Genomic DNA, 24,904 nt, shown 5'->3' on the forward strand with positions numbered 1-24,904 from the left:
TTTTATTCATGCCAGTTTACACGTTTGAAAAAGAAATGCTAGCAAATGTCATCCTACTGTGCTGCTGTTTCTCCAGTGATGTTTTTCTAGTGTTGTTTAATGATGAATCATGAATGTTAACTTCATATGTATGTAATGCTTTCTATATATACATACATATTTATATAAAATTCTGGGTGGTGGCAAGGAGAGAGTTATTCTGTCTGCCTCATCTTTTGTTTTGATCTAGTTGCTATAGAAATACTAAGATCAATTTTGACAGGATAAAATACTACAAATTACATTGTTGGATTACCTCATTACAGAGGGCTGGCACTTTGGATTGCAACATTACCAAAACGAAAAGCATGAACACTACAAGAATTTCTGCTCTATGGAAAAATGTTATTTTTGGATTCTTCAGGAAGGCGTGCATATAAAACCACTGGCTCCCTGGTGAGTGAGTAGTCCTTGAGACCAGCAGAACTTTCGTCTTAATTTTTGGTTGTGGTAGGTGATGTCATAGTTGGACGTACATTGACATTAAGCTGCAACTGGCATCTTTGTGACACAAGCCTTCATGTTTTTCTGTTAAGCACTTACAGCAACTGATTTCTTACAGCAGGACTGATGGAATTAGTCTTTTTGTCCCTTTTTCGTGTGTCATCTACCACCTGTGTGTCCTTGCATCAGTATTACATTGTTTCAGTAATTTGCCCTGCCTGATTGACCTTACAGTTTCTAAAGTGGCAAATGTTAGAAAGGACTGCCCTTTTGTTCATTAGCACTGAAGGGCATGCATTCAGAGCAAGCAGATTTGGGATGTAATCTTGCTTCCAGTGGGAGGTGTCAGTATCTTGTCTGTGCTGCATGGAGATTCCCATGAAATCTCAAGTTTCTGTGGTTTTCCTTTTCATGCTGATGGAACTTGCACATGTTTGTGTGCGGATAAGGGACTTGTTTGAAGATGTTTTTCAGTTTGAATCAGGAAAATGTCTTGTCCTCTAACTGCTGGTAGGACTGTATTGCTGTGTTAGTAAAAACACCTTCATCACTAGGTTTTATTTAGGAAAACATTTATCCATCAATATTATTTGTATACAGGGAGGCAATCTGTGTGATTTGGCAAATGGCTTAACATTCTGTTTTTCTTCTAGTCAAGAATATTACTCTTGCTATATCTAATCTAGAGTTGTAAATTGCAGTAGAGGTACAAATCCAAAACAAACATTTTGAAGAATTTGAATGGAGTAGAGCCCCAATTTCCATTTCAACACTCTCTCTGTTGTCCGATTTGTTAAACTCAAGTGGTCCCATGTGCGAGTAGCATGACTGCCAGAAGTGCTCTGCAGCCATCTGCTTTTTTGGTAAGTCTTTGATTATTTCTTTGTCTATATTTCTGTCCGAAATTAGAACTGGCAACTCAATTGGTTGGTTAATATTGGGTTTTTTATAATTTAACATTTCCAACTTATGGCTAGGAAATAGCAGCAAGGTAATAAAAAGCACAAGAAATAAACTTTCCTACTGAAGTCCTGGTGGAGCTTTTCTACTGTATTGTTTCAGCAACTGAACAGAGAAAGTTTTACTCTTTGTGGGCAATACGTGCAGATGTAGCTGGCTGCACTGCTTTGATGAACTGTCCAAAAATGTGGAGAAGAACTCCCAGGCTCTGATAGAGGCACTTGCAATAGAGGTGAACTTGGAAGTCAATGCTGCATTTAGATCAGAACCAAAGCACACCGTGGAGGAAGAAAGTTAAAAACAGGGGGACCTCTTCTGAAGCTAGAGGTCTCATATGATAGCTATGAAATATTTAGCTAGAGACTTGTTGCCTGTGTAGGTCTGCTGTGGAGGCTGCGTGCTTGCTGGCTCTGTAGTTTCAAAGCCTGGGAGAGGCTCTGACTGATATCCTGCAACTGGGTGGTGTGTGCTGTCTGGTTGTCTCAATGGAAGCTTCACGAGAGGTCCTGGATTTCTTCACTGGGGACTTCAGGTCCTGTATCTCCTGTATCTGGAGAGAGGATTGGAAGTCAGGTCTAGGGCAGACACTGATCACTGGCTCTGTTCTTCCACATGGAATCCAGAGAGGATATCAACACACATGCCCTGTAATGCTGACTTTGTGGGAGAGCGCGTGATATAGAATCATTTATTATTGAGTGCTTTGTTTGCTTGTTTTTTTTTCAGTGGCTTTTTTCTTTTTCTTTCTTTTTAAATGACATGCATTACAACTTTAGTCCAACCAGCAGCGTGTTGTGAAATTGCAACAGCTCTGCAGGGTAATAATGGAAACTTATGTGCCACATGCAGGGACTTGGTATTTCCAGTAGCCACTCTGGCCTGCACTGCTGGTAGGAATGAGAATGAGGCTGGCTTTCCTTAGTGCAGGATCACATTGTAAAATGTGCCATGTTCTAAGCATGCTCTTGGTCCCCTACCACAGCCTCTCAATCCGTTGCCCATCTTCGTCATTTCTCTTACTGTGGCAAGGGGAAAATATGTCTTTCCGATCACAAAGGGCTCTGAAAAATGAATTCCTTTTGCTCTCTGAGAATTCCCCCTGATTCTGTGGGAGATGGGGGATTTCATGGCAATGTTATACAGAAAACCAGAAGTTCCCAGCGCTGGGGTGGCACTGGCGATGCCGTCGAGGTGGGCTGCTGTGCCTCTCTTGATTTGCAGGCTGCTGAGGGCTAGCAGTGCTCAGAGCTGTCAGATGGAGAAAAGGCAGGCACTGTTTCCAAATATACAAATGCTCAGAACATAAAAAATATTTTTGTTTTAAATTTTAATAAAGCAGAGGGAGGGAGAGGAAAGGGAAATAAAATAGCAAGTAGGGATGTGGTGGGAGCCAGCCAGGCTGGGGCTTGCTAATATCTGAACTGGGCTGTTGAAAAATGTTTTAAGTCTGCCGGAAGGTCCCGAAAGCACAGCTCTGCCCAGATGGAGTCAGTGGTGACAGGATTGGGCCCTCTGTTACTTTTTTATTTGGTGTTATAAATTACTTTCCCACATTTCCAAAGACATTAACGAATCTTTTCAAGGCATGCTGTGAAAATCATTGCATGTGTTGCTTAAACTACTTATCCATATGTAGGTTTGTACACTATAGGAGCTTTTCCTTTTTGTTTTGCTCTTCCAGAATGCTGGCAAACTGCAAATCTTTCCTCCTCTCCCCACTTTGATTTTTTCCAGGTAAAATGATGGCAGATGTACTCAGCTCAGTTTCATATAACATATTGCTTACTGGAAGAACAAATTTAGCTCCCTGCCCTTTTACTGTAAACTTGGTTTTGTTTTTTATGTATTTGTAATTTCCTTTTGACCATTTATAAACAGGTTAGAAATACCATTTTGAGTTGTCTGACTCTATTAATAATCAGAGTTCTTTATATGGGTTCTTTAGGATCTGTGAAGTAGGAACAAACTATATGGTAAACAAACATCTCCAAATTCTTCCTGCTGCAAAAATATTCGCTGCATTGTTTTGCTGTTCCTTGGAGTATTCTGCCTTTACTTAGAGTGGTATAGTCAGGGATTTAGCTGCTAATTGTGTTTTCCAAGAAGAGCGTTTCATTTTATTCCTTAAGGGTACAAAAAGGAATAATTTTTGCAACAACATTCGTATTCCATTAAAAAAAATTAAAACTGTCATTGGAAAACTGTGAGAATTGAGTTTCTGATGACAGAGCCAGAAGGCTGCTGGCTGCTTTCCCTGCTTGCCTCAATGCTATGGCTGAGCCAAGGCAGTGATTCACTCTCACTGGACTGGGTGACCTCCAGAGGTCCCTTTACACCTCAGTTATTCTGTGGCACCATGAAACTGGAGGGTTCCCTTTCCTCCCTGTGTCTGGTTGCACAGCCCTCCACTTCCCTGGTGCTGTTCTGGTGAGCAGTTCCAAGGCACTGCACCTGAACAAAGCCAAGGTGGGAGGGGGAAATGGAGCGTGGGTTTCCTTGCAGTAAGGAGTTGGAGTGTGCTGAGCAACGGGCTGGTGGGTGCTGGAACCAGCAAAACAGAGGGGGCAGCTGTGCGATGGGGAGTGGTGGTGGAGAGGGCTGTGGGGCAGAGCTTTGGGCTGCTAAGCAGCGTACCTCCAAATGGGTTATAGCAGGGACAGTTCACATCTCCTGGTGTTCCAGTGCAAGGATATACGTGGACAGTCTTTTTGCAGGTTGTGTTCTCCATCTTGATTTCATTTATGATTTTAACCTGATGTGAAGGTACCCATATGCGATGTCGCTATCGTGACAACAGAATGTGTGGTTTCCCCTGGCACAAGGAGGCAGGCAGCTGTGCAGGGTGAGTTCTGCAGGCACAGAGGTGAAAATGGATTAAGAGTTCTGTGACCGCTCATTTCCATCCAGAGGAACGCTGCAATTTGCTGCTCCCTCAGTCTGCAGCTTGTTCCCCTCCCTCTCTTCACCACTGGTGCTCATATTACCCTGGGAGCTGATTAGCTCCTTCTCCCTTGTTAGTGTTCAAGCAATTTAGTGAGCTGAATCAGTTCACTGCAGGGTCAGACAACTGCTGGGGCCCTCAGTGCTGGAGTGAAGGATGGGACCAGGGCTGGGGCACCCGGCTGCAGTTCAGGTGTTCTGCTGCCATCACTTGTGAGACCATGGGGTACATCACTGTTCTCTCTGCTGAAAGTTACCCCATCTCCTTGGGTTAATAGTTTTAAAGTGGGGTTGTTTCATGGATCTTGTTTTTATGGTATGGATGATAAATCACAGTGATTCCCAGCAGCGGGCTGGGAAGTTCTGACAGCAGTGTGGTTTAGGACTGCATGAGCTGTGCTGCCTCTGCATTTGCTGGAGACAACACTGCTTCTTTTCAGACTTTAAAGAGTACAAGATAGGACTTTTCTAAAGAATTGTCTGCCTGCTTGGCCATCCTCCTGAGGGTAAAAATGAAAAATCGCACACGGCATCAACAAGATGGGAATTTGGTCAGTGTTGGTCATGGCCTTCAGTCTTTCCAGAGATGGTGGGGCAGTAACCTGGCGAGATGCATGGGTGATGAGAAAGAGCAAGCAGAGAAGTAATGAGAAATGTGGATTTTCAGTGTGCAGTGGCAGACCCTGAGAGGATTTCTGCATACAGGCTATAGACCTTTAGCCCATGTTGTGAATTACTTTTCCTTTTGTAGAGGAGTTGCTCAAAAATACTGTCAGTAATTCCAGCAAGAAATCACTAATAAACTTATTTCTGTGAACACTAACAAACTTTGTCATTCAGTTCACAAGATAAATACACTGGTTTAAAGGTTTCAGATGTGCAGTTAATAGCTGACTGAGAGCAGTGGAAGATGGTGGTATTTGAGACCTTAACATTATTATTATCTGTTTGCTGTGTATCCCAAAGCAGTGGATAACTTATATAACACAGGCTGTAGTGTGGGCTGGTGTCACCAAAGCACTGAGCTGCTCTAAGCTCAGGGGCCAGAAGCATGGTGATGAACTTGCTTTCAGTGCTCTGTCTTCTCGCAACGTAAATTTGGGCACCTACTTTTCTACTCGTTGGTGATAACCTTTCTGTGAACTGTCTGGGGCCCTATGCTTTCACCTGTTAAAATAAATGACATTTATTTAAAAAAAAACAATAACACCAAAGCCACATTGTTTTAGGGCATAAATCTACCACTTCAATTGCATGAGCCTGTCAGTGAATTTCTGACACCAGGTTATGTTATTTAATGAGTGCTATTAGGTAGTTCTGTCACTTAATAGGATTGAGGGTTGGAAATGCCATGTAATATCACTTCACTGGAGAAAAAATCAACAAACAGCCCTCAATAAAAACCTCGCGTCGCCTTTGATGTTGGTGGGACCTGCTGTCACTTCAAGGGGAGCCCGCCGTGCTGTTTGCACAGGGCTCCAGCTGCCATTTTTGGAGGAGAGGCCGCCGTTATTCTTGGCAATCCGACACGAGGGGCACCCAACAAAACATTTCTCCCATCATCTGACCGAGAGTGAAGAAACACTGAATAGCCATGGCAAAAGTTATGTCCGTCAAACATCCTCTAGTTCAAGGAAGAAGACCTGTGGGCTGTACATTGTCACATGTTTTCACTTATAGCGAGTTAATGCCTGAAATCCCCGCTTAGGTTCGGGGCTCTCCTATGTGGTGAGATTCAGATTTTGTGCTGAAGAGTTTCTGATGGTTGTGCCATCCTCTGGGTCCCCAGGTGAGCCTCTGCTTGTCCTCTGTGATCAGTGTACTCCCAGATGATTCAGAATAAGGGCAGCAGTAACTGTATTCCAACCAGTTGTACTGATTTGATTCTGCTGAATCTGCTAGAGTTGAGGAAAAAACATAAAAACCGCTGGGTAAGTGGTGGAAAATGCATAATCAAATACCAATTAAAGACAACAAAACCTTTACAAACATTGCTATTGCCAGCTTGGTTGGTAGTATGTGTGTGAGCATATTGTAGGTGCTGTGCATGTGTGTTAAAGAAAAAGTAAATTCCAGACATGAAATCCATCTCCCCTGAAGTCCCTGACAGAAGTCTCTCTCACTTCAGAACAGTCAGGACTTCATTGCAAATCCTGCTGAGCCCATTTCAGGCTGGATAAGCTGTATCCAGCAGGATTGAACAAGTCATGTGCAATGTACTCCATTTTTATAAAGGGATCTGGAAGCTTGGTAATGGGTGTTCTTCAATCCTAAGACATACTTCTGAGGTTAAGATACACACAATGTTTTCCTGTAACAAATCAGATTTGTCATTACTTGAATAAGTGCTGATAAAGTCCTGGGAAGAAGGTAAATCCTACGCATAACTTCATGAAATAGTAGCAATGAAAATGCTTTAAAAGTGAATTAGACTGCAATATCCTCAATTCTTCAGTTGTGACAAATGATTTCCAAAGCCTGTGGCAGATCTTGGAAATAAAACTGGATCTAAGGATTAAGGGTCCTTCCAAGACTGGACTTCTTGCATTTCATCTTAGATGCGTCAGATTTGCAGAACTTCAGGTGTGTTTTTTATTGAAATCCTTGTCTGGCTTTTAATTAGTGTGCAACTCACAGTGCTTCCAAGTGGGATTTGTGACTTGAAAAGAAAGTGGGTTATGCAAAAAATGGCTTTGGCTTCGTCAGGGTAGTGAAAAGTGTGTGCTCCGTTGCAGCTGAAGACATTCAAGCTGCGTAACTAATGTCCTTTGGGTCAAAATGATATATGCACTTAGAGAAGCTGAGGGAAGTCCCAGGGTTTGAGTCCTTGGTGAAAGAAAGGTTTATTAAGTGCAGATCTTTTTATGGACCTTGACAGCAGGATCAGAACAGGATGTGCCCTCCTAAGCTTTATGAAGCCCTGCTGGGATAGGTCATTTTGGGACTAAATCAAACATGATGTGAGCCAACTTATTCTTTTTGGAACACTGTACAGGACCCTGGTTTGAAACAGGCCACTTCATCCAGCCCTACCCCTGACAGAGGCGGCTGCCCCCCAGCTCAGGCTGCCCAGGGCCCATCCACGGCCTCGGGCACCGCAGGAAAGGGGCACCCACAGCTCTGGGCAGCAGTGCCAGCAACTTCGCCTCTGAGTGAAGAATTTCCTCCTGCAGCTCTGGGATATGTTTCTCGGGTGCAGTGCCACTAGGAGAGCTTCACTAGCAGTGGAATAGATGCAGATTGTGATGGTGTGTTGACAAGGAATTTGCAAAAGCACGTGACAAAGTTGTGATACAGTCTCTTCATCCCAGAGTTAGTGTCCGCCCTAAAAAAAGGGGAAATCCAATCCTGCATGCTTCTTGCTCCAGTGTTATTCTTCTTCATGACAATGACCTGGATCAGAAAACACATTCAGCTAAGAACAAGCCAGGCTAAAATGAAAGAAAAAAAAAGAGAAAATATCATAAACATGGAGCAAGGCCAGGCTGAAGGTGTTCTGCAGCTCAAAGCCTATAGGAGTAAAAGGCAGCATAGGGCAGTCACAATTTGCCCATGAAGACCTAGGAGGGAATCAGGCGAACAAATGAATCATGGGAACTTCAAAAGCCAACTTCTCTCCCAAAGGAATCAACTCCCTGCACCAGTGACTTTGTGGGAGCTTCCCTGCTTCAGTGCATTAGCATTATTTTCCATGGGCATAGGCTGGGAGAGACAGGTTTCTTCACTTTCTACTCTATCTGCATGAGAACAGCCTTCAGGAGGAACGCTGAGACACCACAGACTTCACATGTAACAGCTTTGGTGTGGGAACTGCGATCACCGCTCCGTAAGGCTTTGGCTGCCTTCCCAGCTCGCGGGTGTTGAAGTTCTCGGGATGTCCTTGCACAGGAGTTGGAGGCGATTTATGGCTCGTGTGTTGGGAAACTGCGTTCGTGCAAATCATTTTTCTTAGATAAGTGGGAAATCTGGAGTCTTTTGGGACTTTGGGGTAGAAAGGCTTTAGCTTTTATTTTCTTTAGAAGAAACAACACAGTGCTCCCACTCCTCGTATTCAAAGTAGGAAGTGTTTATGTTATGGAAGACTTTTATCTCTGACAAACTGAATAAGAGAAACAAAAGAATTAGCCTGAGCTGCCACCTCCTCCCAGACACCCCGACCAGGCCTATTAATGGATGATTTTTGCTTTTAAAACATATACAGCCTATCTTTTTAGTTGCAAGATCGAGGCCTTGGCTCCCCAAAGTGCAGCGATGCATCCAGCGACTGATGCACAGCACTGACGGGCGGCAGGGAGAGACCTGCGTGGAGAATTTCCATCAGGCTGCGGCCATCAGTGTGAGGCTGCTGGGCCAGCTCCAGCCAGCCTGCGTGATATTTCCTCTGGAGCTTCAGTCGGATTAGATATTCATCTTCTCTTCCTGTTCCAAACCGTTGTTTAGTGTTGATGTGTCCTCTCGTGCGGTTGCCAAGTTCCACGCAGTGGTGGCGAAGCCAGTCCTACATCTATGCTGAGATTTTTAAACTCTTGGGGAAATTTAACCCTTTCTCTCCACTGAAGTTAGTGGGACTTATGCACCTAAATCTCGTCAACTGCTTTGCAGATTCTGGTACCACAGCAATCTGAAGCCCAGGCTTCAGCAGCAGCAGATCCAGACCTGCTCCCCGTGCTGGGGATGCTCACCAGAATGGCTTCCCTTCTGGTAGGAGGGCCTGCCATGCCTGGGCTGCCTGCGACTTGCTTTCCTGCATGGTAACTTCAGCCTGCCCGCAGCACCTTGCATGTGGTCCTTGCATGTGGAGCTTTGCCTTCCAGACTGCACTGTGCCCTTCAGTACTGTGGAGCTGTTGGCTGGCCTCTACAGCAGGATTGCTGTTACAGCTCTTCTCGTGCTTTGAGCAGGCGTGTGGCAAAATGACTGTCTCACCAGTGACCTAATAAATGCACCTGCAGACTTCTTGCTTTTGCATTGTACTTGCATTCTTGGTTTTCAGAGGTTTCTAAATCTATGGCAAATATTCTGAACATTCAGCAAATTGTGGATATAGCAAATCAGTAGCTTGATTTAAAGTCTGTATGCACATTTCCCCAAGCTTTCCAGTGATTCTTGAGAAGTTCATTTATCACAAGACCATTCCTCCACAAGCCAGATATCCTACATACAGCTAGGGAGAGGCTAGGGGTGTGACACAGCTCTGGTCATTCTTTGTAAACTGTCCTTAGGACTGCCACAGTGAATTTCAGAGATGTTGACCATGGCTGAACAGGTTAGGGAGAAGTTTAGAAGGTGCTAAGAGAGGCAAAAGCTAAATTAATGTTAAATATTATCACACATAATCATTAAGCCTTCACACTTTTTGATAGGCCACATGACTGGGTACAAAATGAGTGCATAAAAACCTATCTCACCTGGGGTAGGTGTTAATATTGCCCTGGAAATGCAAGTAGCCAAATGTGTCCTAAATGGCTATTGTTTTCTAAAGGAAGCAGGTTTCTTTTGGTGGTGCTTTGTGTTTGGATTTGCTGTTGTTTTGTTGTCTTTTTTTTTCCTCTTTCCAATCCTTGGTGATACAATATCTGCAAGCAAATATGTACATACAGAAGCTCACAGCTTCTTACATGGCACATATGCCATAGAACGGGGGACAGCAGCCACAGAATGAGGAGCCTAATCCATTTCTGAAATCAGGTCACAGGACTGGTGGCTCAATGACTTAGAAAGACTTTTAAGACTCATTGTCTGGGAGTACAAGGATGAATAACTGTAATAAGCTTTGAAATGTATTTCCTTGAGAACAATGCGTTCTGTTCCTTTAAGTTGAGGCCTTTGATTCATTGAAAGGGCTTTGCTGAGTGCTAAGGAGGGGAGTTAGGAGTCAGGCTGGGATTGAAACTTTGACCTTGGTAGAGAACCTGTATCTACAGAAACTTGTTGCAATCAAAACCCCAAGCAATCCCACAAAGCCCCTCCTCCAGTTCTGTAACCCTGTGCACAGAAAAGATGCCAGCTTTTGCTGTGGTTGTTGTTATGGCATTTTAATTCCAGATGGGACTGCAGACCCCTGTTACTATTGGTTGGGAAGCAATAATATGGATAAGTTCTGTAGGAAAAATATAAAATTCAGGACAAAAAATCTGTGCCAGTGTACCTCCACTGTCAGTGTGTAAAGTGCCAGCATAAATAATGCTGCTTTTCTCCCTTATTTTTTCAGCCTCTGAAAGACTGGGCTCTTCTGCTTCTGTCTGCATGACTCTGTGAAGAAATATCATGGAGAAGTGTTTCTGGGTGATGAATTTCACACAGAACTCAGATCCAAGGTCATCTTCTTCTCTGGCAGGTCTGTGATTTGGGGCCAGCCTTGAGGAAATTCTGTCCTCTGCACGTGAGCATAAGTCAAAAAGGGAAGCGGTTCAGCAGGAGTCAGGAGCACTTCCACTGCAGTAAATTAAAGTGTAAATTAAAGCAGCTTCAAGGAGCAGCTGTGGCCTTAGCACCACCTCTGAAAGGCTCAGTGCTTGCAGACTCATAGAAAAAAATGGGTTTGGAAAGTTTTGCAAGCATCCAGCTGAACCATCTGCTCAGAGCTAACTTCCTAGCTAGGTGGGAGCCGTGCAGGGTATTATTACCAGCTTGGGTTTGCAAAACCAAATGCCACGGAGAAGGGAGTCTTCTGTCTCAGGAACGTTGTCACTTGCAGATGAGCTGTGCCTAGCTTGGGGATCTGTTGTTAATTCAGCTCCTGCCTCAGAAAGCCTTCAATCACTCAGGCAAATTAGAAGCCATATAATAAAGAAGAGATCGGTCATTCCCTCTCTCCTCTTCTCCCTTGAGCCTGTGCTAATCACTTAAATAATAATTCTTATCTCTAACCATCCTTTTTTTGATTCTCTTCAAAGCATCCTTTGGGAAATGTACCCCTAAGACAGAGCGGACAATCTGGCAGCAAATAAACCGAGTTCCAGTTCCATTCCTTTTTCCTCTGCAGACCAGGAATCTCCAGGGAGATGGGAGTCCCTGAGGGATGTGGGGGCTCAGAGCCCCTTCCCCTGATTGAGGCTCTGGTGCAGTGAGGAAGATCTGGGTATAACATAGAGCACTCTCTGTTCTGCAGCCTGCTGCTCGCTGCTGAATTTAAAGAGAAGAAAGTTGCTGCATGCCAAAATTACATAAATTCTGTTGGTTTCCTATAGCCTAAGCCTCACATTCACTAGGTATGATTACCTCATGCTCACCTCTGCACCTGGGGAGTACACAAGGCCAACAAACAAGCCGAGCCAGAAAAAAAAGCTTCCTGATTCCTGACATCACTTTGCTTATTCAGTGAAACGTGGTGCGTGAGGTCAGGGCGGGGGCACGCGGGGCTGCCGGGCACAGTGCTTGTTTGATGGGCTCAGCCCGGCCCTGGTGGCTCGGCCAGGGGAGCTGTGGTTGCAGGAGGGCAGTGAGGACAGTGTCACTCTGAAGGAGCACAAGCTGTTCCCTGCCCACATGGGGAATGCTGCTCAGGAGGGTGAGACGTGAGCTTTTCTTCACTGGAGGGCAGCAGGTGATGGTCGTGAACAATGACAAGGCAGGAAAATCTCCTCAGATAAAGAAGTGCCTTTTCAGCCTGAATGAGAGGTTTCATAGACAGTTTTTATTTGTTTTAGAATTTGTGTTTGCCCATGAAAACTTGACAGATTTTCCTTTTGAAATCAAACTATCTTTTCAAGGAAGGCAAGACCTCATTTACCTTCCTCTGCATAAAGCTTGCTGTCTTCCTCAGCTGTCACATGAGCTTGTAGATAGAAACTACCACACAGTATATGGAACAGAAAGATGATCTGTAATAAGGAGCACTGTGTTTTCATTTGTGTGCACTCCATTCTTAAGTGATGTTTTGAGCTAAGCGACGCTGAAGGCAGCAGGAAGGTAGGTCAGGCTCAGGGCTTGCTGTCTTTAGCTGCAGGTTTCACAATATAAAGGAGCTGCACCAATGAGAGAGGCATTGATGATGCCTGTGTGCTCTCACTTTGCCAGACACCCAGAACCCGTGTGCAAGTGAGGCACTGTAGTGTCTCAACCACAGGCTGTGTCATAAAGCAAAATCCATCCGCATTTCCTCAGTTCCAGCCTTTGGGAACTGCTGGCTTTCCTTTCACCCGGCTGTCTGCCTTCCTGGCTATTGCTCCCAAGCACTCTGCCGCGCCCTCCTGCTCTATGCCCTCATCTAAGTCATTAATTAAATCACTCAGTGGGAGCATCAAGATAGTCACGGGATGGAACGAGTGATCCCATTGCTGCCACCGTTGTCCTCCTGCTCCCTCCCCACCCACCTCTTCCATTTTGCTCCTGTTGTTTCATGTCTCTGTGGAACATTACCATTTCAAGGCAGAGACTGCGCCATTGTTTTCTGAGAACCACCCAGGATGGTGAAGGGAGCTCAGTAATAATAACTATTATTAACACTGTGGTAGACGGTGGAATTTGGCTGCCGTATCCTTTTAGTGTGCAGGGCTTTATGCTGAGATACACTGCTCGTGTTCATGCCATTGGAAAAAAATAGAGCATATGGACTTTTCTTCAGTTCCTAATGTTCCTGAAAATACTTTTGAGTCATTGTAGCTTGAAAATGTTCTTTGCAGCGAGCTCCTCCTGTGCCTGTGCTGTGTTTGTCATTTCTGTGTTTATCAGTGGGTCTTCTGACAGGATCATTTCAGTGATGGCCCTCCATCTCAGTATTTATTTCAAACATCAGTTTCAATCTAGAAATAACCATTTACATCTTTCTGATTGTTTTGGTAAAGGAAGCAGAAGGGCAGAACCCTTCAGAAGCAGCAAGCACATCCAAGTACATCCATTATTGCATTACCTCTGATCAGGTTCTTGGAGCTTTGGTCACTGTTTTTTGTTTTAATTTTTTTTTTCTGAGTTACTGAGGTCTGGAATACAAAGTATTCTTTGATTCTTGGTACTGTTTTTTAATCCCCAAACTATTTGATGCTTCCTATGGCAAAGCGACATCTTGCAGTTCAATCAACTCTCCATTACAGAGTGAGGTCTGCAGGATCCTCTGAAGTAAAACGAAATTTGTGCTTAGGGGAAAACTTCCTGTCAACTGGGGCTAGAAGTCAGTCTTTGGACCTCTTTTCTCTGCCATGTTTTAAGTCATTGTCTGACTTTTGTCCTGTAATTAACTTTGTAGCACTTGGCGGCAAAACAAGGATGATTTTATGTTCACTCAGGAGTTCTAAGAAGCTTAATAAGGCTGTGCTTTTAAAGTAGTTCCCTTAATTCACTGCAGAAGATCGGTGTATTCATGTATACCACATGCACTGCATTTAAATAGGTTTATACCAAGAGCATTAGTTGAGTGTACGCTTTGGAAAAACCTTGTGTGCATCTCTGCTCATGACAGTATTTTATGTCAACTCACTTCTTTGAGTCAGAAATGCCAATGTGGTAATCAATATCTCTGTGAGTCTGGAAGGCAAAGCCCCGCAATTAGCAATAATGTGCAGGTGATAATTAAGCTTGTTTTAAATATCTGAGTTCTGGAGGCTGATAACACAGACAATCTGAGCTGCCCGGTCATAGCTGATTTTTAGGGACGGGCAGCAAGGAAGCTAAGATATTTTTCAAAAATATGATGTGGTCTTGCAGGAATGCAGTCATATGAAAAGTACCTATGATAGATGGGGAAAAAATGCCTCATTCTTCCCTAACTAGGTCTCTCCATTGCTTCCCTGTGATCAACATAACACATGTCAGAAACTGAGTTTACGTGGACCACGACTTGGCAGGTTGTACCAGCAAGGCATTGGCTCCTGGTGATGAGAGGTGCTGGCAAGGTGCTTGGGCCAGCGAGCAGCCCACACTAGGTGATAATTTATGGCTACCTGTAATCTCCTCTAAATAGAAACCATTCATATTCTTGCTAGGGAAGCGAGAACTGACCAGACAATGAGAGTTCAGCCAAACCAAACCTTCCTATAACTCTGCAAAAGGCAAACACTCTCTGGTACTGACATTAACAATGGTATGGGCTCTTAGAAACTGTACAATTTCGGTTTTATTTATTTTAATACTGTTTGCTTGTGTAATTTCGTAAGCTGGCAGTTTATAAGAGCAGAAACTGTGTTTTTACTCTTGGATTTTGATTCAATTTCTTTAAAGCACAAGAAAGACTGATCACCAGCCCAGTGCTGTGCAGCATTTGTGCCCTCCCAATGGGTGCTGTGTAGATAACCCAAAGGCACGAAACAACAGCCATTACTCAGTGATGCTGTCAAGCACTGCAGCAGTGGAGCAGATGCTCTCCTCGCCCCACCCTGTGGTTTGGCATCATGCTGCCCTCCCTGCAAACTCCCATCTATGTGCTGGGAGGTAAGGAAGGGTCTGGGGATCGGCAGGGGCACATGCACCAGGCCATGGCCAGTGGGAGCTGTGCTGGAGGCAGCGGGTTTGGGGAAGGTGTTGGGCTTTGAAAAAAGCTGGTAGCCTGAAGGGCAGCAGGGGTTGCTTTCAGTCCTCCTGGTACTTGGACTGTGCTGCCATGCCCATTGGGTGAAGGCTTCCAAGAATGGGCCTGAGGCCTCTTGTGGGATGGGATCACATCAGGTCTTTGGGGGATGCGCTTTGGTAAAACAGAAAGCAAGCTCTCCACTCACAGACCCTCTTCTCTCTCAAAGATTTAGTATGTCCATAATTGGCATCCAAATGCTGCAGTGTCAGTGTAGGCATGCACTGAATTAACAGATCCAGCTTGAGAATGTCAGTTTGGATCTACCTGTTCCTTGAACCTGATTTATTTATAAGCTGAGATCAAGGATTCCACATGAAATTTCCCTAATCCCGTGGGTGCTATGCCTGTTTCTGGTATGAGCTAATCTCTGCCCTGGCTGTCTGTATGTGCTATTTATCTTTGCACATGTACCTAGCTTCATGTTATTATTTATGAATGTTCCTCATCATCCTCCCAAAGAGATCCCAGCACTGCAAAGGGGCAGGGACTCTTTGTTTCTTATACAGAGTAACTTGATAAAGCCTTTAGGTATCACTGAAACTCGAAGCATTCATTCCCATTGAGTTTAACCAGTAAGAAGCACATCACCTGTCTCACACTTCTTGGAGTTTTATTGATTTCCCCTTTGTGGAGCAGCAACTTTACCACAATTCTTCCCTTCTCTCTCTTTTAAAGTTTTATTTTTCTTTTTTTGTAACTGTTAAGCAATTCCACCTGGAGATGTGAGAACTTCACAGGCTGTAAAGCTTACATCCTGCAAATCTCCTTATCCAGTATTAAAAACATCTAAAGGAGTGGGAGAACTGCTGAAATATATTGTGTTATGTTTAGGAATGGACACAGGGATGAGATTTTCTCAACAAAATAATCTTTATGGTTTTAGGAATGGCACAACGAATTAATATCAATCCAATGGAATTAGAGAAATTACCTTATACAGGAACAACTTCTTTAAAACAGTAAAGTAAAAGTCATTAAAAATATCTTAAAAGCACCTACTGTGGAAGTCCTTCTCTCCCCACAGTGACGTTTGCAAAGGGGAGACATCTGCTTCTCATGTAAATTAATACTTACACTTAAGATACACAATATAAATAATTATCAAAAATAGGATAATGGCAAAGACTGAAAGGATTGGTTTATGCACCCATAGTGGAGGAAAGACGACACTTGCAAATTGTGTAGAAGCACGCTGATCTTAAGTTGAAATACATTGTATAAGAAGCATGGGATTGTTTGTGTCTGTGTGTTTGTGTATGCATTTGTGTCTATGTACTTAGTGATTACTTCTAACAGGTGATGGTTTTGGAAATACTAGCCTGTGCAGTATTAGTCCCATCCTCATATTTACGTAAAACGTTTGCCATTTTTCATTGGCTTTAGTTCTTGTTAACCTACGGAAAAACATTCTAGCTATGCTTCCATGCTCCATTGTACCCAGCCATACAGTGCAGTGCTCCTGGGCTTCTGTTTGAGACAGAGATGGAATGCAAAGCCAAGGAACTGCATGAAGCAAACCTGCAGAATACCCCAGTCCGTATCACAGGCTTGTATCTCCACCTGATGAGTACTGAAAACCAAAGTCTGATGTCATGTGTGCGTTCTCAAAGGAACGAAGAAGAGCGTGTGAGTGTGTAGTTGTGTTATTGAAACATCCCCATGTCTGTGCTGAACTGGAGGCAGCAGCATACAGAGCTCTGTGGTTCTTCATGCCTTAAAGGAAAACCTTATAACATGTTTTCCTTCATGTTGCCATAACACTTTGTATCTTAGCAATAAATACTGGGTAGATTTAGTGTTATCGCAAGAAATTTGTGCTCCGGAGATTTAATGTTCCACTCCCACAGCACCTTTAAACCCCAGATCAGTGGTAGGACAGCAATTCCTGGCCGCCGTTAGGACCAATTCACCTCATTTCCTCTGTTTCAGCAAAGTGAGATCGAAGAGGTTAGAAAAATAACAAACATAAAAACAGGAGGAAAGCTATTGCTAACCTCTGCGTGTAACGGAGTCACACTTCAGAACAAGCCCAAAGGGTTGTGCTTGGCGGAGGTGAGGGGAAATCTTTGTAGTGCTGGGCTCACATTGCTGCTTGTCGCTGTTGTCATGTCTCATCTGGGTGTCTTTAACATGAAATAAAATATTACCATGCTAAGGACCAAAAAAGTGAGAAATGCACTCGTCTGTGTCCCTGACTTGTGCCAAAGAATTTTTCATTCCTACCTCAGCTCTAATGTGAAATGTGTTAAATGAAAATCTCCAGGAGAGTATCCAGAATAGATAGGCATGTTTAGGTCAGCATACCATTTGGCATTGCCATGGACCTCGTCTCTAATTACTAGAGAAATAGTGAGTTAGTGAGTTAAAGTCCACAGTGACTGTAACCTAAATCATTTCCATTCTGGATAGAGGCCTGAAATAAAGAGGGCTTTTCATTAGCGTGGCACAGATTTAGTGTCGTGGGACATGGAGTTTGTGCTTCAGAGGAAGTGCGGTCAATGGGCCATTAAGTTTTGAAACAAGAGGCAGACATCTTCTAATCTCAGTGCTGTTGACAATAAATATTGGGGAATAGCTAAATATCGATTCATGACAGCCATGCCAGAGCCATTCAAGTAAGCTGAGGCTTGTAACACTATGAATGTGCATGCACTGCATTCACATAATGGAGGTCTCAAAGGAAGTCTTTCCTTTCAGCCCTGGAAGATGAGAAACCGACTGGGAAATCTAACCCAGTGTATGGGTGGAGTAGCAATTACTTGTATTGTGGGGATTTGCTTTCCCCCTGCTGAAAATAAAATGTTAAAATTAGAAAACAGTTCCTGAATTTTGGCAGTTTCCCATTCAAAAACAAGTAAACAAACAAACCTCCAAAGCAAGATTTACACCTTCCAAAGCCCTTCAGGATACGTGTGCAAGGGGAAGCTGAGGCGATGCATGCCTGGCTCAGTGCAGCAGGGCTGGTGCTACTGGGGACAGAGAGGTGCAGTGGGGTCTGTCATTATGGACGTGCTGAAGGGTTGCCTCTCATTGCATTGGACTGTTGTTTTCAGTGATTCAGCCTGAAACAGCCAACCTTTGCATGTTTTGAACTGGAGGCATTAGGCACTTTAATACAGAGTTTACCTCTATGGCTTGTGCTAGATCAGCCATCTGTTTGAGGCTAAGGCCAGCCTCCATCTTCATGAAATGCGCTGCTTTGTTCTCTGGGCATTTCACCACTTCTGCAACAGAAAGGTTCTCTGGACAAGGATTTGCCTCACTGCCTCCTGGAGCCACACCATCCTATGAGCAGGTCCTGTGAAAAAATAGCACACAATCCTGTAATTAGACTGTGTCATAATGTACACACTCAAAGAGGTCAAACAGAGGTTGAGCAGGCAACCTCATTTGTGTCATTTCTTTGCTTTTCACCCTGCAGCCTTAATAAATACTCTTTTCACAGTTTCTATATGCACCTGTGTCGGTCAGGCTCCCCCCTTTTCTATGCTGCCCAAGCATGAGCTCTGGTGCCAGCAAGGATGCAGTGTGCCCTGCTCAGCTCAGTGATCTCTGCCTAAGGCATGCCTGGCACGGAGGAGCCGCACACATGTGCCACAGTGTGGGAGCTGCTGGGAAACAGCACGGTTTGGGAGAAAGGAGGCTGTGGAGATTTTATCTATTAAAATGCCACTGTCTCTGCACTGTAGATACAGGCACTTTGCTGACTACATTTGGGCAGACTTATTTAAAGCTAGGGAAAAGTGTGCCCCTGCCACGAAAATGTGCCTGTCTCATCCCCAGGCAAGTTTCAGTTTCCTATCATGAAGCACAGGGATTCTAAAGCTTCTCAAACAAAGGAAGTGCTGTGACTATTTTGACACAAAGTCAAAAAAACCTTTTCCCTCTACTCCTTTCCACAGATAATTTAGGTTTAATTACTGTAAACAATTCAACCAGAAGCAGATATTTGCTTGGAAATGCTTGCAACCCAAATGCTGAAAGTAACTAAGTAATAATTAGCTGGAAATAGTACCTTGCAAATCAAGCAACACGAGCGTAGGCTCCAGGGATAGTTGTGTCGATAGCTACTCTGAACTGAAAATCACTGAAAGAATTACGACTGCTTTAAAGTGTGTTTGTGTACTTCGGAACAATGTGGTCTAGTAGTTGCATGAAAATGCTGAATGGAATTGAAATGGGCTCTTGTCCTTCGTATACACAGACATATACAAAAGTGAATGTATATGGAGATAAATATGGGTATCAAAGGAAAAAGAAAGCTGCAGCTTGATCAATTTATGATTATTTCTACTGGCTATTTAACTCTCAGAGAATGCAAAACTGTGACTCCGTTAAATGACTCTAAAGTCTGGTTTTCTTCAGGGCTGGTTTTGCCTGGCAGCTTTCCCTCACATAGGTAGGCCCTGTGGGAGGAATGTGCTCACTGTGCGTTGGAGAAGCAGCCAGTCCCACTGCTCGAGTGTGGAGACTTTTTTGTTTCTTTTATTCTAGAATCTCTTCAGTGGGTGAGATTTTTTGATAAAACAAATGAGGAAAGATGGAGGAAAGATGCCACATGGAGGTTGAGCTTACCTGCGACCCAGGTCACTGCGCATAGCTCAGGTGGGAGCCTGGGGTACAGCTATGTGGGTCAGTGAGCATGAGTGCATCCCTCCAGCTGCACTTCACTCAGGAGCCTGGACGCCATGAGTTCTTCCATCCAACAGCTCAAGCCTAAACGCAGTGAGTTCATCCAGCCAGCCACTGGAGCCTAGAAGCGGTGAGTTCCTTCATCCAGCCACTCAAGAAACTTCTGGCTGACTGCATGGTAACAAACAAAGGCAGCAAATAGCTTTTATCTGGACCTGATTCATGCGATGTGCTCAGAAATGTCATGTCCTGGGATGGCACCTGATGTGGAGGTGTTTACTGCTTTGGCCCATTCCTGGCACACTTGTGGCTGCTCTGGGATGTGTGTGATGGGGTTGCTCTCTGCTGCCAGCTCAGTGCAATGAGTTGAAGGCACAATGTTTCCCAGGTGCTGGATGAACAAAAGTTACCGTAAAAAAAGAAGTTCTGTGATGTTGGAGGAATGATTTTATTGGGACTGGAGAAATACCATGGCTACTTCCACAGGAATTTTTGCTCGTAGGCACCAAGTAAACCTGATGACAGAGGGAAGAGTGCCCATGGTGTGAGCAGGGTACCGCTCTGGGAGCAGCACCACTGTCAGGTTCCTGAATGAAGAGTGGGCTCCAAACTGTTGAGGCACATGCCCAGGCAGCATGACAGGAGAGCAGCTGGGTAATGGCCTGCTTCTTGTGGTGCCCTGTCCTTGCTGTCACGGTGACAATCAGCCTGGCTTCAGTAGCAGTCATAGTTTCTTTGCTGTGCGCCCTAGCTGCCATCTTCATGCTGCAAAATATGTCAAGGTTATTTTTATGCATGTGAATGTCTCAGTTTGTGCCACACTGTTGCAAAGAATTTTGAAAACAGAGCTGTAAGGCATTAGCTGTGCAGCTGCTTTAACAAAGTTTCCTGGACTTTGCCCATTTCACAAAATTTTTTGCTCAGGAAAACACTGATACTAATGGGAATTAAAAAGCTGAAGTCAGGAGAGTTTGTCTAAGTGAGGGCTCAGTTGGCGAGAAAAGCCATAATTTGCAAGCAAAAATTTTGCTTGGCCACAACAGCATGGAACGATAACACATGGGGATGTGGCACCTGGAGTCCTGTCCTTGGAGAAGGGCGCAGCAGCGGCGGTCCCAGCCAGGCCTGCAGGATGACTCTGATGCTGGAATGGCAACACACAGCACATGGAGCGTGTGAGAGCAGCCGGTTCCAGCCCTGGGCTTTGGAAGTAGATTCACCATGGAAATGTTTCCATGCTCAGGAGAGCTGGTCACAGGATTTTGGTTTGGTACGGATGAAAAGATGAGGTAAATGTTTTTGAGATGCATCTCCGACCTTCCAGGCTGTCCTGAACTGTGACCCAGGGAAGGAGAAACCCGGGGATTATTCTCCACAGAGCTGCCCAGGGAAGAAACCTTGAGTGCCCGGCTGGGAGCTGTTGGGGCTGCCTGATGCTCATTTGTGTCTTGGAACAACAAATTCACCTTCAACATCTGAAACAGAGAGTGTGCTTCAACCCAGAGTGTTCCAACGTTCCTGTGGAAAATACTTTTGTGTGCACAGTATTGATATGTTAGGGGCTCTGTGCAAAGAGTTAAGTTATTGTATATTTTAGTTTTTTAATTGACTCCATATCTGCTGGCAGCAGAATAGACATTGATCTGTTTTTTTCCTTTGCTTTATTTAGGAAAATACAGCACATAGTGTTTACTCTGCCTCCATACAGCATTACTTTGTAGGGTGAAAGTGAGGGCGAGACCACAGTGAAGAATTCCCTCATTGTCAATTTTAAAGGCTTCATAATAAATGGTAGGCTTTTTTGGATGGGAATCAGAAATGTTTTCGTGACAGTGTTTTGCTTAACTTTCTGTATTCAATTGGGACTTTATAAACTCTTAAATTTGCTGTTTTGATCATTTACATCTCCTTCTGGGCACCAACTACTGGAGTACCACTGAACCTGATGTCTTTTAAGAAAGGATTTGAAAGATCAAGTTGGTGCATGCAAACTAAAATGTGTCTTTAGTGGTAAGAGGCATCATTCTACCCAGTGCCAGCACCCAGATTCCATTCCAGGAGGTGAAGATGTGGGACTGGAACCATAGTTCAGCATGGTGAGAGGCAGAACTCTCTGCTCCCCGGAGGTTTGACTACAGCATTAAGTCCAACCTCAGGAGGAGATGAAAATGCATGATACCCAGGATCAGCCTATTCTGTGTATACCAGCAGAGGTGTCTACTGAAGGTTATTTGCATTGGGTCCAAACCCTCTGTGCGTGGCACTCAGTTCCTCTTGAATTCCATCTCTGTGCCAGTGAAGCTGGGTTCCTCCAGGGTCCTTCCAAGAGTATACTGCTTTCAGCAAAGGAGGAAAGTTTTGTGTTGCATGTACTGCTAGCACAACAGTGCCATATTGATTAATTAGTTCCCATATTCCCTTTGGGCTGAGACAACGTTGGTTTTCCAGTCTCCTCACAACTCCACGTTTGGCAGCACACATGCAGTCCCATTAAGGGTTACTCTCATCTCCCTCTGAAAACTGTCCAGGCCCTCTGTTTGTTTTTCCTCTTGCTGTTTTTCTTTTTCACAGTGCTTTGTTCTTGGAGGTCTCCGTGCCTCTTGCAGCCTTCCCTGGGAAAAGGCCTCCCTGAGTGCTGTATTCCAGCAGCTCCCGCAGCACCGCCCAGCAGCGCGCATTGCCTCGGGTCCGCCCGCTCCGCACAGTACCAGCACCTGGGAGCTGCCTGCTGAGGAACGTCCTGTGCAGGGAAAGCCTGGAGCAGAGGAGCCCCTTTGGAAGGCATTTGTATTTTCCTTGACTGTAGCAGCACAAAGCGAGAGGGTTTGATCTCTGTGATTGATGAGCAGCTGAGGTATTGATGCCTTTTTCCGTGAAGTCAGTCCTGAGTTCACGCATCTCCTAGAATGACCACTTGTTCTAATGCATATTTCTTTCACTTCTTTTCAAATGGCAAAACCTCCTTTGAAAAAGAAACCTTGTTGCCCTTAATGCTATGCAAACCACCCACAGAGCCTCGTGGTACAATCTGAGCGTCGCCGAGGCCGTGTGTTTATTTTCACCAGGATCACTAACAGTTGCGGCACTATTTTGCTTGCGCTGCTGAAAGATGTCCTGGAGATCTGTTTTATCATCCCAGCACCATAAACTGCTTTCATTCTTTCAGAACATCACGAGTGACAGGACGTGCCCTGCACAGGGGAATTTTTATTAGGCAGAACTTCACCCGGGAGGTTTATTGTGCTCCCAGTGTTACTGAACAAGGAATACTGTCACGCTCCTAATTCTCTGGCAGATTGAGCTCATCTCCCATTTATTGCATTTAATTATTAGCCCGGGTTGTGTTTGTGAAGATGGTTGTTGCAGTTTCTCCCTGTCTGCCTGGAAAGTTGGAGGTTCTGCTTCACTGTTGGCATTTTCAGTTCCAGCTGGGCGGACTGGGGGACAAATGCCTGGTTGTCACACAGCTCACCATGGTTGGGGTTTTCTTTCCTTAAGAAGTGTTAGGGAAGAGGATGACCAGTAAGTAGCAAGGCAGGGCACCATGGTTTTTAATGTTTTTGCTGTATAGCTGTTTATGCCACTAGATAGGATTCTTTGTTTTGTGACTTTTCCTCATCCTACGAGCAATGTTTTTCTCTTCTCACTGAATGGCTGTTTTCCTCTCCCTGGCATAGAAATAATATACTCAAACATACTTCAGTACAGGAAATCCTATATCCAGTGCAGGGAGGAAAGGCCTTAATCAGTAAAAATTCCATTGTGTTTATATCAATCCTGACCCTCGGCGTGGCTCGGACAAAGCTTTTCAGCCTGGGCCCCAGGCACTGGTTGGTGCTGTCGGTTCATAGCGGTGTCACTGCGAGTCCACGAGACCCATATATGCCAAATTTCTGCTCTGTTAGTTTTCCTTTATGGAGACTGACTGGCCTTCCTATGGGAGGGGCTGAGATAAGGGGCAAGTATGCAGCCAGCTCCTCTTAATTGCAGGCTTTTCCCTGCTTTGCAGAATAGGTTAATCCCCCAGTATTTCCTAAGTATGAAGGGCTCTCAGAACAGAAAAGAGGAGAATTTAGGGGAATTTGTGATTTATTTCACAATCCTTATCCCTATCGTGTAGCCCATGCTGCAGGCTGGACGCATCTTAATCTTACAGCCCACTCCACACGTGATGACCTGGTCTTCTTACCTCATCTCATGTTTGTGTATAAGATACTGTGTCAGAACATTCCCAACACGATGCAGTTCTTAGCTGTGTGACAGATATTTAAAATAACAAACTGGTTTTTTAATAGTCAGGGGTATCTGCTGTAATTCTTGGACTGGGAAATGGGCTGGTCGGAATCTTTTAGATGCTGATGGCAGTAGTTCAGGTACTAGTATTATTGCTATTTTTTTGCCAAGTAACCAAATTAACATTGAGTAGTTTGGCTTGATGTTGAAAAATTCACTTTTGGAAGTGAATTAGGTATGGGTGTTTTTTTTCCCAAGTCCTGGCACAACTTGCAAGGGCCTCAATGCTGGAAGAAATAGATTTGGATGATCTTCAAAGAGCGCTGCTGTGGTTCTGCCGTTTTTAACTTTTTACCTTGCTGTTCTTTCTCCCCACCTCTTCCCTGGGGAACTGAAGGTAAATGATTGATACTCCATCTCTCCTGCTCACTTTCTTTTTTTAAATCTTTTTTGGCTAGACTTCTCCAACGTAGAAATATTTACCAAAAGGAAAATCGCAAGGGTGGGGGGTTGGGGAGAAGAAGAAAACTGAGAAATAAAACATAAACATTTGGCAGCCCAGGATGGTGACTTTGTTGGGGAAAGAGGCGGAATTGTTTGTAGAACCTAATGAGATTTAGGATTAGATTTCCTGTATCAGTGGGCAGCCGCTGGGGAAAAGTAAATTCACTGCACTTAATGTACTTGGCGAGAGAGGCATTTATCTTGTGTTGTTTGCATATGGCTATACCAAAGGGGTCCCAACCTTGGTAGGTGCCTGCCCCCAAAGAAATTCCAGTCTGAAAGGCAAAGAAAAAGGATTGGTGAAGGCAACTGAAGTGGGGAAAAATGCTGCCCGTGAGGCAGTGGAACACGGAGCAGCTGTGTGAGTGCTCAGCACGCGACTTCTGCACAGAAGGCAAAGGATCTGGTGACCAGGCTCCTGAGACAGCACGGTGCACAGCGCAGCTAAATGCCTCTGCTGGAAAACCCTCACAGTTGGGGTGAAATTTCTATTTTGCACTGTCTTTTCCATCAGTCCAAAGGCCAAATATTTAGTCTGGCTTATACCTGTATGGGTCCAGTGTTATGTGCCAAAAGACTGATAGCAGAATTTCAGTGCCTGGAAGATGATGCTGCAGGTACACCATTAAACTTTGCATTTTTTGGTAC

The 24,904-nt window shown here is 44.5% G+C and overlaps 1 long non-coding RNA gene across 1 annotated transcript in view; it reads left to right on the top strand.

Moving 5' to 3' along the window:
• LOC149916312 (uncharacterized) overlaps positions 1 to 24,477 on the top strand; it is a 71,532-nt gene extending 47,055 nt beyond the window's left edge. Inside the window, exon 5 of the long non-coding RNA XR_016470498.1 lies at positions 306 to 24,477. This is a non-coding gene — a long non-coding RNA (uncharacterized LOC149916312). The remainder of the gene's footprint in view (positions 1 to 305) is intronic.
• The last annotated feature ends 427 nt before the right edge of the window (positions 24,478 to 24,904 follow it).

The sequence above is a fragment of the Phasianus colchicus genome, chromosome 12, assembly GCF_987193195.1.
Source record: "Phasianus colchicus chromosome 12, bPhaCol1.hap1.1, whole genome shotgun sequence".
Taxonomy (NCBI): domain Eukaryota; kingdom Metazoa; phylum Chordata; class Aves; order Galliformes; family Phasianidae; genus Phasianus; species Phasianus colchicus.